Source organism: Carcharodon carcharias, chromosome 13, assembly GCF_017639515.1.
Source record: "Carcharodon carcharias isolate sCarCar2 chromosome 13, sCarCar2.pri, whole genome shotgun sequence".
Classification (NCBI taxonomy): Eukaryota; Metazoa; Chordata; class Chondrichthyes; order Lamniformes; family Lamnidae; genus Carcharodon; species Carcharodon carcharias.
This window is the reverse complement of record NC_054479.1, coordinates 94,103,349-94,121,389: the sequence shown is the minus strand read 5'-3', so window position 1 is coordinate 94,121,389 and position 18,041 is coordinate 94,103,349. Positions and strand designations below refer to the sequence as shown.

General features: G+C 42.5%; 1 pseudogene; it reads right to left on the bottom strand.

Moving 5' to 3' along the window:
• Positions 1-1,504: 1,504 nt before the first annotated feature.
• On the bottom strand, positions 1,505-1,613 carry LOC121286626 (annotated as a pseudogene).
• Positions 1,614-18,041: the final 16,428 nt, after the last annotated feature.

The following is an 18,041-nucleotide window of genomic DNA, read 5'->3' as shown; positions in this document are numbered from 1 at the left end:
GCTCCGCCCCCTCTTAAACAGTATAAAATCCATCAGATTTCTACTTCTCTTTAGCTCTGAAGAAGAGTCATAAAGACCCAAAACGTTAACTCTGTTTCTCTCTGCACAGATGCTGCCAGACCTCCTGAGGTTTTCCAGCATTTTCTGTTCTTATTTCAGATTTCCAGCCTCCACTGTATTTTGCTTTTATCATGGCATTCCTAATGGATTTCAATATTTTCCTCATGACTGATGTCAGATTAACTGGCCCATTGTTCCCTGTTTTCTCTCTCCCTCCTTTCTTAAATAATAGTCTTATGTTTGATACCTTGCAATCTATTGGCACCATTCTGGAATCTGGGGAAATTTGGAAGATCATAACCAATGCATCCACCATCTCTGAAGACACCTCTTTTACAACCCTAGAATGTAAGTCATCAGGGCCAGGGGATTTCTTGGCTTTTAGTCCTATTAATTTCTCTGGTACATTTTCTTTACTAATATTGATTAAGTTAAGTTCATCATTCTTATTAAATCTTGGTTCTCCATCACTTCTGTTATATTTTTTATATTGTTTACTGTGAAAACAGATACAAAGTGTGGGATTTTCCAGTCCTGTCCACCGCAGAAATCGTCACGGGTGGGATGGAAAATTTGGCGGACCAGCAAAAGGTCAGTTGACTTCGGGTGGGAATTTCCAGTGGCTGGGACCAGAAAATCCCCCCTTAAAGTATTAATTTAATGTGCCTGTCATTTCCTTATTCCCATTTTAATTTCTCATGTCTCAGCTTCTAAGGGACCCATTTACTGCTCTTTTCCTATTAATATATGTGTAGAAAGCCTTATAATCTATTCTTATGTTTCTTGCTAGTTTATACTCATTTTCTATTTTCTCCTTCCAAGTTTTGATTCTCCTCTGTTGGCTCCTAAAACTGTCCTAATACTTTTATGCCCCCCGGCAATATTATTCTTCATGGGCAGTATATATTACCCATCCCTAGCTGTCCTGAGACTATTAAGAATCAAATACAATAGTGTGGGACCAAAGTCATATGGAGGCCAGATCAGGAAAGAGGGGCAGGTTCCTTGTCCTGAAGGACATTAGTGAATCATTTGGGTTTTTGCCGTGATCTGGCATCTACCTTGGTAACTTTTGGTGGCAGCTGTTACCTGAGTCCACGCCAGTTGGTGAAGTTAAATCTAAGACACAGCAGCTTTCTTTGTTGGAGAGAGTTTATTGGCTTAGTTCACAGTCAACACTACTCCGACCCCCCAGTGCCTCAGCTATCCCCATTTGTAACTCTTTAGAGTAAGAAGATGTAACTCCTTTAAATCTACCCCCATTTTTAACTCTTTTGTTACTATCCCCATTTATAACTTTTTCGAGTACAAACACATTTCCATCTGTTCCTATTCAGATGAAATTACATTTTTCCATAATTTGCCATGGTGAGATTTGAACTCTTGATCTTGGGGTTACAAGCCCAGTACCATAACCACTTGGCTATCATACCAGGACTTTTTTTTTCTACTGCACCTGGTATTCCCAGGCGGTCTCCCATCCAAATACTAACCAGGCCTGAGTCTGCTTAGCTTCCGAGATCAGATGTTTTCAGACTAGTATGGCCGTAGGCAAATAAAGTACCGTGGTTGGATTTGACCTCACAGCTACTGGGTTACTAATCCAGCAACATACCCATCAAAGTCATAGTGTGCCATGGGACTGAACTGCTATCCCCATTTGTAACTCTTTTGAGTACAAACACGTTTCCATCTGTTCTGTTTAACAATGTAACTCTTTCGAGTACAAACATGTTTCCATCTGTTTCAGATGAAGTTACATTGTTTCATAGTTTGCCATTGTGAGATTTGAACTCTTGATCTTGGGGTTACAAACCCAGTACCATAACCACTTGGCTATTTAGGCCAAGCCACAAGCCCAGTACCATAACCACTTGGCTATTTAGGCCAAGCCTATCCCCATTTGTAACTCTTTCGAGTACAAACCCGTTTCCATCTGTTTCAGATGAAGTTACATTGTTTTGCCATTGTGAGATTTGAACTCTTGATCTTGGGGTTACAAACCCAGTACCATAACCACTTGGCTATTTAGGCCAAGCTTAGTTACATTGTTTCATAGTTTGCCATTGTGAGATTTGAACTCTTGATCTTGGGGCTACAAACCCAGTACCATAACCACTTGGCTATTTAGGCCAAGCTTTAAAACCCAGTACCATAACCACTTGGCTATTTAGGCCAAGTGTTAAGAAGATGTAACTCTTTCGAGTACAAACACATTTCCATCTGTTCCTATTCAGATGAAGTTACATTGTTTCATAGTTTGCTATTGTGAGATTTGAACTCTTGATCTTGGGGTTACAAGCCCAGTACCATAACCACTTGGCCATTTAGGCCAAGCCTATCCCCATTTGTAACTCTTTTGAGTACAAACACATTTCCATCTGTTCAACAATGTAACTCTTTCAAGTACAAACACGTTTCCATCTGTTCTGTTTAACAATGTAACTCTTTCGAGTACAAACATGTTTCCATCTGTTTCAGATGAAGTTACATTGTTTCATAGTTTGCCATTGTGAGGTTTGAACTCTTGAGGTTACAAGCCCAGTACCATAACCACTTGGCTATTTAGGCCAAGCCTATCCCCATTTGTAACTCTTTCGAGTACAAACCCGTTTCCATCTGTTTCAGATGAAGTTACATTGTTTTGCCATTGTGAGATTTGAACTCTTGATCTTGGGGTTACAAACCCAGTACCATAACCACTTGGCTATTTAGGCCAAGCCTATCCCCATTTGTAACTCTTTCGAGTACAAACCCGTTTCCATCTGTTTCAGATGAAGTTACATTGTTTTGCCATTGTGAGATTTGAACTCTTGATCTTGGGGTTACAAACCCAGTACCATAACCACTTGGCTATTTAGGCCAAGCTAAGATGTAACTCTTTCGAGTACAAACCCGTTTCCAACTGTTTCAGATGAAGTTACATTGTTTCATAGTTTGCCATTGTGAGATTTGAACTCTTGATCTTACAGACCCAGTACCATAACCACTTGGCTATTTAGGCCAAGTGTTAAGAAGATGTAACTCTTTCGAGTACAAACACATTTCCATCTGTTCCTATTCAGATGAAGTTACATTGTTTCATAGTTTGCTATTGTGAGATTTGAACTCTTGATCTTGGGGTTACAAGCCCAGTACCATAACCACTTGGCCATTTAGGCCAAGCCTATCCCCATTTGTAACTCTTTTGAGTACAAACACATTTCCATCTGTTCAACAATGTAACTCTTTCGAGTACAAACACGTTTCCATCTGTTCTGTTTAACAATGTAACTCTTTCGAGTACAAACATGTTTCCATCTGTTTCAGATGAAGTTACATTGTTTCATAGTTTGCCATTGTGAGGTTTGAACTCTTGAGGTTACAAGCCCAGTACCATAACCACTTGGCTATTTAGGCCAAGCCTATCCCCATTTGTAACTCTTTCGAGTACAAACCCGTTTCCATCTGTTTCAGATGAAGTTACATTGTTTTGCCATTGTGAGATTTGAACTCTTGATCTTGGGGTTACAAACCCAGTACCATAACCACTTGGCTATTTAGGCCAAGCTAAGATGTAACTCTTTCGAGTACAAACCCGTTTCCAACTGTTTCAGATGAAGTTACATTGTTTCATAGTTTGCCATTGTGAGATTTGAACTCTTGATCTTACAGACCCAGTATCATAACCACTTGGCTATTTAGGCCAAGCCTATCCGCATTTGTAGGTGCACAAATATCCATCACCTGTTTAACACTGTAACTCTTTCGAGTACAAACCCATTTCCATCTGTTCTGTTTAACAATGTAGTTGTCATTAAACCTTAACAATGTAATTAGTAAGACATTGACAGACTTTTTAAAATTTCAGTTGCTATGATGTGATTGGAAATCAGGACCTCTGGGTTGCAAATCATGCACCACTTTGACAAGTGCAACTTCATCGATCAGGAACAACAATCTAGCTGTGGATTGCTGCTCTAGGACGTAACACTTGAGAAGGTGCTGCAGTATTGAAGACATTGCCCTATGGTTGAGACCTTAAATTGAACTTCTCTCTTCCTCAACTTTCACTGGAACTACTCAAGCAAGGGCAGCAAGTTATCATGGCTAACATTTCTCCCTCAGCTAACATCATCAAAAAAAGAAATTCTTAAAAAAATGCCCTTGACAATAGTTTGAGTTTCACAGCAAATTGTGCATTTTTGAAAACCTGCTACACTCTCTATTTCTTATCAAGTATATTGTCAAGTATAAGCAGGTAGACTGTGGTAGGTACTGTAGGTTTCCATTAATAATATATTAAAGTGGATTGCTTTCAATATTAATGAAACATGTAAGTGGCAATTTCACAGACCCTGGTGTCAGCATAGCACCTTACCAGTGGCAAGCAAATGTTATAGTCTTATCTCTGAACCATAACCAGTTTCTCATGAAGACTTGTGCCAATAGAGGTGCATCAAAAAAAATCCCCACTATAGTGAGGGTGTCAAGGCTTTTATCTGTGTAAGCCATGAGACAATGTTGCCAAGAACAGGTCTTTCAAACTCCAGGCTCACAGGTTCAAACAGGTCAAATTACTGAATATAAAGCACTGACACAAACATGATTGAGCTGCCTGGTAGAATTGCCATGTAGCCTCAAGACTGCAGATTGGTGTACTATAAAGAGTAATGCTGCAAATACCATTTGCTTAGTGTCCATATTTTATGTAATACTGGGACAGTTTTGGTTCCAAAATGGCATTCACCATGCACAAATACTTCTGGTGCAAGCAATGCTGAAGGCCACCTTGGGTTGGATGTTAGGAGAGGTGCAGGGAGCTTGTAGAGTAGACAGATCATGAGGTGGACCACTGTGCAATGCTCAAAACTCCAGCTAATGCCATCTCTTAACCTCACAGAGCCAAACATGAATTCAGCAGCAAGAGGGACCCCCTAACAGTGCTATTTGAAGGAATCTTCAGCTACTTTCAAGTTAGTTGCTGATTGGTTTATACTTACATGTGCTGAGTTTATAGATGTGCTTGATGGTTTGCATTACTCTTGCTGAGCATTAGTTACTACGGGAGCAGTGTGGCACGTGCTGAAGGGCTTGGTCCTGACTTCAAGAATCCTGCACAGATCACTTGCTGTCAGGCATGGGTGCAGTAGTTTGCATCCCTCTGGACTGTAGCATGACAGGGAGAATAAGCAGAGGTGATCCAGCTCAAGCTGCTGAGTGAGTGGAGTGGGAAAAGAGCTCTCACCAGGAGGCCATATCCACTCAGGATGTTCTCCTGCCTGAACCTCAGTAAAGAACAGCATGTCAGATATCTCTGCTTCACTACAGATATCCTCAATGAAATCTGCCATCTGCTGCAGCTATAACTACATTTTCAGAGCAATGTGTGGACAGCATTGCAAGTGTCTTTAACTTTTATGATGATTCCTTCCAAGCTGGAGAAGGTGCTATTTTCCGTATCTCCCACTTTGATGTCCACTGGGATATAAGGCAAGTCGTGAACCTTGGTATTCCCGGAGAGCTGAATACATTTCTATCCCAATTGCCAGAGAAAAACAGGCAGAGTGGATTTGAGAGGATTGCTGTTGCCGGGTGCCATTGATCAAACATACATTGCTTTGTGGGTGTCACATGTCAATTCTGAGATGTATTGTAACTGAAAGTGATTTCACCCCCCCAACATCCAGCTGCTGTGTAACCATACTCAGTGAATCATGTAGGTCAATGCCCAGTATCCTTGCAGGAGTCATGATGCCTTCATACTGCAGAAGCCCACTGTAGCATCTGGAGATGAGCCATCACAAAAATCAGAGGGTGGCTACTGAACAAAAAGGGCTGACCACTGGCTTGTGACTCCAGTCCTCAATCCTCACACATATGGATAGCGTACAACAAAAGCCATGCATTTAAAGGAATCTAATTGAGCAGGCCATTGTTGTGTTTAAACAACACTTCTGCTGCCTGGAACCACCCTGGAAGAACACTGCTATTCTTGGCAGAACTTATGTCAAGATTAGACAAGGCCTGCACACCGTGCCATGGTGAGGCCAACACTTGCCACTAGCTGTGCGGAAACCAGTTGAGGAGGAGGAGGGGAGGATGCGACCAACACTTTTCCTTGCTGTAAAATAAAAGCAAAATACTCTGGATGTTGGAGATCTGAAATAAAAACAGAAGAAGAGTCAGATTTTACCCAAAACATTAACTGTTTGTCTCTCCACAGATGCTGCCAGGCTGTCTGTGTTTTTCCAGCTCTTCTTGTTTTTATTCCATGTTTCCTTTCTGATTGGGCTGTCTGTGATTGCCTGATCTAGATTTGATTTCAATGAACACATCACCAGGTCCTCGTTCACCAACAGTCCCTGCCTTATTTTTGATCACAATGTTATTGGCCACAGTGTTAAAATAAAAGCCACTACCAAACAAACATTCCAAAGCAAATTTAGAAACCAAACCATCCAATATTGCATATAAAAGTAAACTTATCACTCCTGAGCATTCTCTTAATGCCTGTTTTCCATGGGCTTTTGCCTGTCCTTGTACTCCTATGCAATGCTACCCCCAGTGATTGACTAGTGGAAGGCTATGATTTTCAGTGGGGGCGATTGCAGATGGCCCTGGAGAATGACCTTGAGCAGCTCTGTCTCTCAGTGGTCCAGCATCAGACTGCATTTTGGGCATGGGTGACAACAGGTTGGGTTGGCTGACCAGCAACAGCAAGGGCACTGGTGAAGTGGCAATGGTGGGAGGACAAATGCTCTCAAGGACAGCAAGTTCATGCTTATCGGTACCGCTGCCACTCCGATGGGGCAGCACCTCATCAATCCTAGCAATGTATTGGAAGTCAGTTTTGCTGGACTGCTGTGACATCCTGCAACACCCTTTGCACATTGGTATTAGCAGTTGTAATGGCAGCAGTCTGAGCTTTTGTGACTTCAGTCTGAGTTTCCACTGCAGCACTCATTGTGTGGCTTCTGCTCTTGGTGCAATGGAAGCTGAGACATAAGTCATCAGGCACTGCATCGATGGGTGGGTTGTCACAGAATTGGCCACCGCTTCCACACTGGAGAGGATGGGTTCCAATCTCTGCACAGAACCCTGTGTCAAGTTGCTGCCAGACTCCTCCATGTTCCTTGGCACTGACCATAGGCTTTCTGGCAGGCTGCCAACACATTAAGCATTTCAGCGTACATGCTCATCAACCTTCTTCTGCACCCATCAAAGTAGATCTCTCTACTGCAGAACCTGTGTGTGGTCTCACACTCCTGCTGGCTGGCACCTTTGCTAGCCTTGTCCCCCACCCTGGCTGCTGGCTGCCCTTCATTGGTGTTGCCCCACAAGCAGATTCCACCTCTAAGCTATCCTCTAAAGTATGTGCAGTGTCAGTATCTGAGCTGCTGGGTGTGAGCTTGAGAGCAAATGACGCTGCTTCTTCTTCATCACTGTTTTGAAGACACTACCTTCCTGTTCTTTCATCACTGCCTGGCTAGTTGCAGTTCTCGAGTGTCTAATAGGAAGAGTGCACAAGGCGAGGGGAGAAGGGCTGACAGCATCCTTGCAGTATCTGCAACTTGTAAATCAGAAGAAATTGTGGAATCTCTTGATGGAGAAATGGGATGTGAGAAAATGGATTAAGTGTGATCCTACCTTCATCTTCAATGGTTTCACTTCCATAGCTGGCCATGACCTTAGTCACAGCTGCTTCAGTAATGGTGAGCACCATCTCTTCCTAACTGTTAGCTCCTGCTGCCTCCAGTTATGGTTCACCTTGTGCTGCAAGAGAGAGGGAAGTGTGTCAATGAGTGTGCTGGAATGTGTTTTGGGTGATGTTGCCAGAATTGAATAGCTGGAAGTGTGTGAAAGCTGTGAGTTGTGGGTGTGAGGCTTACAGCAATGCTAAGTATGTGAGGCTGAGATGAAGCTATGAACATTAGGTATGAGTCCTGATTGAGAGAGATTGTTGGTAGGTGAGTGATGGGAGTGTGGTGCCCTGAGCAATATCTGAGGTATGTAATTCAGTTGGTGGGATATGGCATTTGAAGTTGCAATCACTGACCTTGACCATTGACTTCTTGTGGCAATGCATCCAGACACTCGAGGCTAGACTACAGGCATTGACGTTGATGGTTATCCAGTCCCTGTGCTATCACAATTTCTCTTTGGAGGGCCCCCTGGCTCCCTGAGGAAGAAGGGCATCTCTCCTCTCCACCTCCTGCACTAAGGCCTCCAGTGATCTGGAGATCCGTGGAGCCTGCTTTCTTCCCCTGTTGCATTCTTAATTGCTCTTTTTGGAGGTCAGGCTCTCTTTCCTAATCTCCTTCAGCATCTACCCCAATCATAATGCACATCCCCTTTAAGAGGTGCAGGCTAGGTTTAAGCGGTGTTAGACTCTCACGGAATTGAGCCTCCTGCTGAAGTGTGCAAGTCACTTCACAGATCATTTAGCACATTGCAATCATTTAAATGAGGAGGCAGCATGGTGTTTGGATGCTGCCTTGCATCGGGCACTGTGGGCATGGGTTAATAGCACATCACGACCCCAGCACCAGTTTAGGAGGGCTATTCAGCTTTGCCTCTCAGGAATACTATTGGATATAATCTCTGGCTCTCACTTTTAACTGTCTATTAAACTCTGTTAATCAAAGTATTATCATGCTGTAATGTATAAGTGGTGGCTTGAGGTTATAAACTGATTTTGATAGAAGTTTAACTGTATTTTTAATGCTAACCCAGCCTACTAGCCCTGTGTGATTTTAGACATTGTTGTATTGCTCTATGTAAAACTTTAGCTGCTCAATATCCAATTTAATGAGCCCCACGTGAAATAAATAACTAATGAGGGCAATACACAAATCAGACTGCTGCAAACTCACTGTACTCGCATGTAAGGGTTCGGGGCATGTTTTCTATCAGTGTAGTTATTATAAGGATATCTTTTGCCTCATTTTCCTTTGTAAAAGTTGCTTTTATTGCTGCACTGTTCACAGTGCTTTCGAACCTCACGCTGAGCAGCAAAAATTTACAGAGCCTGCAATCCCAGCGGGGAGCTGCATATAAAGGAAGCACAGGCCAGTGATTGGCTAACTCGGACTCCCTCAGCTCCCTGCAGCGACTATGCGATTGGTGAATTTACATTAATACATCCAGATAGATCTATGTGTAAATAACTTCACAGCAAATACTAGCCAGACGGACATTAATGTGATATGTGTTCAGCTAACATACCAAGCTTCAAACAACACATCCTATCCATCATTAAGATTGCCTGATTTCATCTCTGCAACATTGCTTGCCTCCAGTCCTTCTCGAGCCCACTCCGCTAATGCCTTTACTCCTGTTTTTGCCATATCCGTACACAGTGCCCTTGGCATTGAATCACATGAGAACACAGGAACAGGAGTAGGCCGTTTAGCACCTTGTGTCTGTTCAACCAATTATAGGAACATAGGAAATAGGAGCAGAAGTAGGCCATTTAACCGTTCAACTAGATGATGGCTAATCTGTTACCTCAACATCATTTTCCCGCACTATCCCCAAATCCCTTGCTATCTTTAAAATCTAGAAAGCTATCAATCACTATCTTGAATATGCTCAGTGATTGAGCCCCCACAGCCCTCTGGGGCAGAAAATTCCAAAGATTTGCCACCCTCTGAGTGAAGAGATTCCTCCTCATATTGGTCCTAAATGGCCTATCCCTTATTCTGAGACTGTGACGCCTGGTTCTAGAGGCCCCTACCAAGGGAAATTTCCTTCCTTCATCTACCCTGTTGAGCCCTGTAAGAATGCTGTTTGCTTCAGTGTGATCACCTCTCATTCTTCTAAACTCTGGAGGGTACAGGCCCAATCTTCTCAATCTCTCCTCACAAGCCAGTCCTGCCATCCCAGGGGTCACTCTGGTGAACCTTCATTGCACTTCCTTCATAACAAGCATATCCTTCCTTAGGTAAGGAAACCAAAGCTTTCATAATACTCTAGGTGCGATCTCACCAAGGCTCTATACGATTGCAGCAAGGCTTCTTTATTTCTCTACTCAAATCATTTTGCAATAGAGGCCAACATACCATTTGCCTTCCTTATTGCTTGCTGCATCTGCATGTTTATTTTCAGTGAATTATGAACAAGGACACGCAGGCCCCTTCAGATATCAACACTTCCCAATCGCTCACCATCTAAGAAATGCCCTGCATTTCTGTTTTTCCTATCAAAGTGGATAACTTCACATTTTTCCACATTATATTTCATCTGCCAAGTTCTTGTCCATTCACATAGCCTGCCTAAATCCTCTTGAAGCCTCTTCACATCTTTCTCACAACTCAGATTCCTATCTAGTTTTATATCATCAGCAAATTTGGAAATATTACATTTGGTCCCCATATCCAAATCATTGATGTAGATTGTGAATAGCTACGGCCCAAGCATTGAACCTTGTGGTACCCCATTAGTCACTTCCTGCCAACCTGACCCGTTTTTCCAACTCTCTGGTTTTCTGTCCATTAACCAATTCTCAATTCATGACAGTATATTATCCCCATTCCATTTGCTCTAATTTTGCTTACCAACTTCTTCAATGAGACCATGATCTGTGATCCAACTCCTTATACCTGCCTTTGCCCATATAACTCACTAGTTTGGGTTAACAGAAATCTATTAATTATAGATCTAAAATTAACAACTGATTAGCATAACCAATTGTTTGGGAAACAAAGTACTTAACTTCTCCCCCCTTTTTGTGTAGAATTGTTTCCTTACTTCACTCCTGAAAGGTCCAGCTCTAATTGTTAGATTATGTTGCCTAGCCCTGGATTTTCTAACAAGCAGAAATACTTTCTCTGTTCCTATCTGTTCCCCTTAATATCATGAAAACCAAGCATCATTCTAGTAAAAATACCTGAAAAACTCAGCAGATCTGACAGCATCTGCGAAGAGGGATACAGTTGACTTTTCGAGTCCGTATGACCCTCCATCAGAACTAAGACATAGAAAATCTATATGTCTTAGTTCTGATGGATGGTCATACGGATTCAAAACATCAACTGTATCCCTCTCCACAGATGCTGTCAGACTTGCTGAGTTTTTCCAGTTATATTTGTTTTTGTTCTAGATTTCCAGCATCTGCAGTATTTTGCTTTTATCATTCTAGTGAATCTACACTACACTCCCTCGAGGACCAATGCATTCTTCCTAAAGCGTAGTTCCCGTAACTGTTCACAGTACTCCAGGTGTGGTTATAACTAGGGTTTTGCATGACTGCAACATGATTTCTAATCCCTCGTATTCTACTCCTCTAGAGATAAAGGCCAGCATTCCATTGCTTTTTCTCATTTATTTTGGCCCTTGCCAATAATGATCCGTGTTCATGAATCCTTAGCCTTTTTTTCTGGACCTCCATTGTTTCTAGCTTTTCATCATATAGAAAGATATATCCTCATTAGGTCCAAAGTCTCACACTTGCCTACATTGAAATCCATTTGCCACAGTACTTTCAATTCACCTCATCTATCACTAACATTCTAATTTTATCCAATGGCGCATTTACTTGCTGAGCCATGGCGGGGTGCCTCCTGTATAAAATTTAAGATTATGGGCAATGTTCTAATCTGAGGTAAATGTTTTGAGACTGATGGAAGGAACTTGCATACAGCCAGTATCATTATTAGAAAACAGCCATAGTTTCTATTTTAAAATTCTCAGAGCCCTGACCTCTTTAGAACTTAAATTGACATGGGTGGATGAAAAATTGTACGCCAAGGACCCACTATTTTCTAATGTGTGCTAACTGGGTGCGATGCCTCTCAGAACTTCACTAAACTTACATCAATATTTCTTTTGGTCTCATAATATGGAATAAGAACATAATGGCTGGCTCTTGTAAAATTACTGCAAACATGTGTGTGCCAATCTGGCAATGTATCGAAGGGAATAAGTCACTTTGAGCAGCTAATCAAATGTTTGTTGTCAAATGAATCACAATATGACTGATAACAGACTCAATGCCAAAGGCTTGGTTGAAGTATTTGTCATAAGTAAAAAGCAATTTAATTTTCTAAACAATGAAAATAAACATCAGAAGTTCATTTGACTGACATGAATAACAATTTACTTTTATTTCTTTAAAGTGCTAGCAAACACCAGGTAACAATACTTTCTATTAAGTATTAACTCACATAGTTCTTTATAAATGATCAAAAGTAACCAATTCCCATATGATCTGATTCAGAAAGACAAGGTGAAATCAATTTGTGACCTGTATTTTAGATTTAAAGAATATCAGCCAATTTTAGATAAAAATTGAAGGCTGCATGGAATTTGCACTCCTAGCCTGAAGAAAGTGCTGGTCAAAGAATCAGTGCTAGAGTATAGCCCTATCTCCAGTCCATCCCTGCTCATACTTTCCCCACCAGCTCGCAGAGTACAATTAGTGAATTAGTCCCTTTGAAGATTTTAAAGACTTTTGGTTGGTTGTTTGAAGTGGGGTCATTGATAAAAAAACAGGCTTTGAATTTGTTTAGCTATTTTGCACATAGTAATTGCTTTATCGACTAATATTTCCACTTAAAGAAAACCTGCCAAATAAATTTACAGGATTATCATGTGGAACCTCATTACATGTTGCTGGCTATAATGGGACCAGCACATTGTCCTTGCTTACATGAAACCTGTCTGTTGACTTGCATTACTGGTTATGTATGAAATTCCAATACAACGAGGGCGGAGCTCTATTCAACTCTGTGCAGAGCTGACGCATTAACTGCAACCTAATTATTTTGCAAAACAAAAACAGAATTACCTGTAAAAACTCAGCAGGTCTGGCAGCATCGACGGAGAAGAAAACAGTTGACGTTTCGAGTCCTCATGACCCTTCGAGGACTCGAAACGTCAACTCTTTTCTTCTCCGCCGATGATGCCAGACCTGCTGAGTTTTTCCAGGTAATTCTGCTTTTGTTTTGGATTTCCAGCATCCGCAGTTTTTTTGTTTTTATCTAATTATTTTGCACAATGATCGTGTGCTTATAATACTGGGCCCTCAGAACCGTTTAGAAAACTGCTTCAATCAGACCAACCTACTTCCTTTCTACAAATGGCAAAATTGCTTTCTTTATCCCAAAGGGCAGTTTCACCTTCAAGAGACTCAAGACAGTCAATGGAATATGCTTGCTAGTATGCTGTTGGCTAACACAATTGCCCTTTAAACTCCTTGAATCGATGTCCAACACCAAGTGCCACTATGTGCTGAGGTTCTACCTGTCCCTGGTGTTGCGAAGGATGGGTCTGGCCATGCTATCACAGAATGCTCCAAGTAGTTGGACCACCTGTCCCTTGTGGAAACATTTATGTAGAGAAACACTTTTGACCACAAGACCATCAGGCATGTAACGTCCTAGAGACCCTGCAGAAAAGGAGAGGGTGGATCCTGTCGGATGGTTCCCCAAGCAGACTGTCAAAGTCATTTGGCAGAATGCCTCATTGCCTGAACTTTCCAACAAGCACCAAGATGTAGCTTGACTGGTGGTGAGAAAGGCCCTCCCTGTCAGATCCTTCCAACACGTCAGGAGTCTCACCCCCTCTGCACGTTGCCCTCGAGGTGGCTGTGGTGGGGAAGAGACTGTTGTCCAGCTCCTGTGGAATGTGCCTTTGCAAAGAAAGTCTGGAGAGAGATGCAGTGGTTTTTGTCGAGGTTCATCCCAAGCAGTTTCGTGACACAGGACTCTGTGCTCTACGGGCTGTTCCCAGGGACACACACTGAGACAAACATCAACTGCAGCTGGAGGATCATCAACTCAGTGAGAGATGCTCTTTGGTCTGCCCGAAACTTGTTGGTCTTCCAGTGCAAAGAGTTGTCCCCAACCGAGTGTTGCAGACTGGCACATTCCAAGGTCCAGGACTATGTGCTGAGTGACACACTAAAGCTCGGGGCAGCCACCGCAAAGGCGCAGTGGGGAAAGGTCGCTGTCCAAGACCTTTCTGCCAGAGGGCACCGAGGGGCTGGGAATTGTATAGACCCCTTAGGCTATGTGACTCACATTGAATATATGCAATGAATACTACATGTATCACAATTGTGTTGAAGCACCTCAGAGTGCAACATGATTTATGTAGATAATTTAAATACCATTGCATTGTCTGACTGTCTGTAATGTTCAATGATTGTATTGAAGCACCTCATGATTTATGCTGAAAACCTGAATATGATTGCACTTTTTGTGATGGCCATTTTAAAATGTTTTGTAATGTTCTTTCAGATATGTTTTGAATAAAGTATATCTTCCCAAAAAAAAAGTTCGATGAATCTGGTTCACATGCAGCTCAGACTATGGGGTTGGATTTCTCCTCTTTTGGTTGCTTGTAAAATGTTCAAATCAATTGACTTTTGTTGATCTCAGGCCAGTTTCCACAGTGGAAGGCCCTGTGGGCGAACAACACAATATTGCTCCTCAATTGCCACTGATTTGGCTATCTCACCTCAGGCCTGAAGACTTGTAAAAACTAACTGCATTTTTAATTCTCCCCTCCTCCTCCCAGGAGGTCTGGTGAAGACCTTATGTTTGCTGATCTCCATCAGAGGTGTACTCTTACTGTCCAGCACTGGTGTATAGGTGGAGTTAGGGATGGGAAGTCTGCCCTGATAGTACAGATGTGCCATTGTGATAGCCAACTCTTCAAAAACTACAAAAGTTTGTCATCCATATAGCCCCCAGATGAGCATAATATCAGCTGGGGACATGGCTGAATTGAAAATAATTTAGGAAGTGCAGTGATTCCATCAATTTGTAAAGAATACTACCACTTAAGGTGTGGGACCCCAAGCAGTTCTATCTAACAGCAGTGCATTTTAGAAATAGCCTGGACACACTTGTCCGTTAACTTTCATGGAGGGAAAAATATGGCAGTCTGCACATCCCCAATTTCCAAGCTAGTACTCCCGCAGCTCCCTGACAGTGCAGTATTGGAACATTTACCCCTTCATTTGAAATGCCAACCTGTCTTTTCTATTTAGAGATGCCACAGATCTGCTGTGTATCTCCGGCATTCATTCTTCTTATTACAGAGCTCCCGGGCTTGTAGTTTTTTTTTGTTCTCAGGATTCAAGCGCACTTTAAAAATAAGCTGAGTGCAAAATTATTAAAATACCAAAATACCATGCCCAAAGTTGCCTTATGAAAGCACTAAAGTGGTATTTGATTACTACTAATGCACAAAAACTCACAACATTGATCAACAGAAACACTTGCATAGGAATTGAATTTTGGCCAAGCTTTTACAAATGTATACTAACACAACAATCATTTAGCTTCTCATATATCCTGATGTTGTCATTTATATGCTAGCTGTTCAGCTGTTCTCACCTATCAGGAATTTTCTAATTTCACACATAACCCCTCTGTCTTTTGGTGAAAGGTCAGCAGCCTGAAATGTTAAACCAGTTTCTCTCTCCATTGATGCTGCCTGACCTGCTGAGTGTTTCCAGAATTTTCTATTTTTATCTCTGTCTTCAGTGAGTCATCTGAAGAAAGTAATAGCTTTTCATGGACTGAATAGAACAGGACAACCATTGTTTTGATATCTATACTACAGTAAGGAAATACGTTCCGCTCTGTGCTAACTGTCCTGTCCAGTAAATATATCAATGGTGATGCGGCAATCCCTTTGGGGATCTGCACTCACAAGAAGAGAGGCCAAAGCAAATTGGGACTACAATGTAGCAATACTGGGGCTGAAAGGAGTCATTTATGAGCACAGAGGTGCATAAACTTGGCTTGTATTGCTTTGAGTTTAGAAGATTGAGATCTCCAGGTGTTTAAAATGATAAAGGTTTCAAAGGTAGAATCTATTTCCCCTAATATGGGAACCCAGGACAACGGGACATAAACTGAAAATTAGAACCAGGCCATTCAGGAGTGAAATCAAGAAGTTTACCAAACAAAGTGCAGTAGAAATTTGGAAGTTCCCCAAAAAGGTTGTGGATAGTTTTTTAAATCTTTCCACGGAATATTGACATCCATGGCCAAGCTAGCTTTTGTTGCCATCCCTTACTGCCCTTGAGAAGGTGATAGTGAGCTGCCTTCTTGAAACGCTGCAATCCCTGTGGTGCAAGTACACCTACAGTGCTGTTAGGGAAGGAGTTCCAGGATTTTGACCCAGCGACAGTGAAGGAACAGAAATATATTTCCAAGTCAGGATGTTATGTGGCTTATGTATTCTTATAGATGGGAGAGGCTGTGGGCTTGGAAGGTGCTGTCCAAGGAGTCTTGGCAAGTTCTGCAGTTCAACTTATAGATGGTACACACTGCTGCCACTGTGCACCGATAGTGAAGAGAGTGAATGTTTGAGATGCTGTATGGGGTGCCAATCAAGCAGGCTGTTTTGTCCTGGATGGTACCAAGCTTCTTGAGTGTTGTTGGAGCCGCACTCATCCAGACAAGTGGAGAGTATTCCATTACACTCCTGGCTTGTACCTTGTAGATGGTGGAAGATTTCACAGAGATAGGAAATAAGTTGCTCGCTACAGAATTCCCAGCCTCCAACTTCTTCTTAAGAAATCCTTCAGGATTGAGGATGACTTTCTTCCACTCTGATTCAATGGGTTCCGAGGTCGTTGTTAAGTCCAAAATGTGATCTGCACACTCTGCCGCACGGGAGCAGGTGGTGCTTGAAGGGTCAGGTAGATGTGCAGTTTGGAGCTTTGTGTGTTCTCTCCGACACTTCAGCCTTGCCTCTGCGTGTTCCCGCTGAAGTCTCTCGATGTGTTCAACGCCTTCCCGAATGAACCTTCTCCACTTTCGTCGATCGCAGGCCAGGGACTCCCACAAGTCAACGGTGTTGTTGCATCTCTTCAGGGATGCTGCGAGGACATTCCTAAAACATTTCCATTGCCCTTCTGGGTGTCTACAGCTGCATTCCAAGTAGAGCAATTGTTTCAGAAGGTCCAGTGTCAGGCACATGAGCAACATGTGCTGCCCAACGGAGCTGGTTTTGAGTGATTAGCACCTCGATGTTGGGTATGTTGGTTTGGGAGAGGACTCTGCTGTTGGACTGCCTTTCCTGCCACTGAATTTAGAGGATCTTGCGAAGGCACCACTGGTAGCATTCTCCAGTGCAGACTCGATGGGCCGAAGGGCCTCTTCTGCACTGTGATCCTGTGATTTGAGGTACCTGCTGTGGGTTGTCCAAGTTCCAAAGCATGTAGGACCAGGAGATCCTGGTCCCCAAACACCCATAGCCACAGTATTTGTGAGGCTGGTCAAAGAACTCCCAAGATATTGATGATGGAGGATACAGCAATGTTAATACCATTAACTGTCAAGAGGAGATGGTTACATTCTCTTTTGTTGCAGTTAGTCATTGCCTGGCATTTGTGTGGCATGAATGTCACTTGCTACTTATTGAGCCAAGCCTAAATATTGTCCAGGTCTTGATGCATGCGGTTCATTAGTTGAAGAGTTACAAATAGGACTGAAAACTGTGTAGTCATCAGCAAACATCCCCACTTCTGACCTTATGAATGGAAGGTCATTGGTAAAGCAGCTGAAGATGGTTGGGCCTGGAACACTACCCTGAGGAACTCCTGCAGTGATGTCCTGGGGCTGAGATGATTGACCTCCAACAACCACAACTATCTTCCTTTGTCCTAGCAATGAGAGCAGCCAGTGGAGAGATTTCTCCATTATTTTTATTGACTTCAATTTTACTGGGGCTTTTTGAACTCACAATCACTCTCACCTCGCCTCTGGAATTCAGTTCTTTTATCTACTTTTGGCCCAAGGATGGAATGAGTCTGGAGCCATGTGGTCCTGGCAGAACCCAAACTGAACATCATTGAGCAGAATATTGCTGAGTAATTGCTGCATGATAGCACTGTCGTCAACCCCTTCCATCACTTTGCTGATGATCCAGTGTAGACTGATGGGATGGTAATTGGTTGGACTGGAATTATCCTGCTTTGTCAGTTGACACTTTCAAGACTGAGACTAATAGATTTTCACTTGTGTAAGGATATCGAG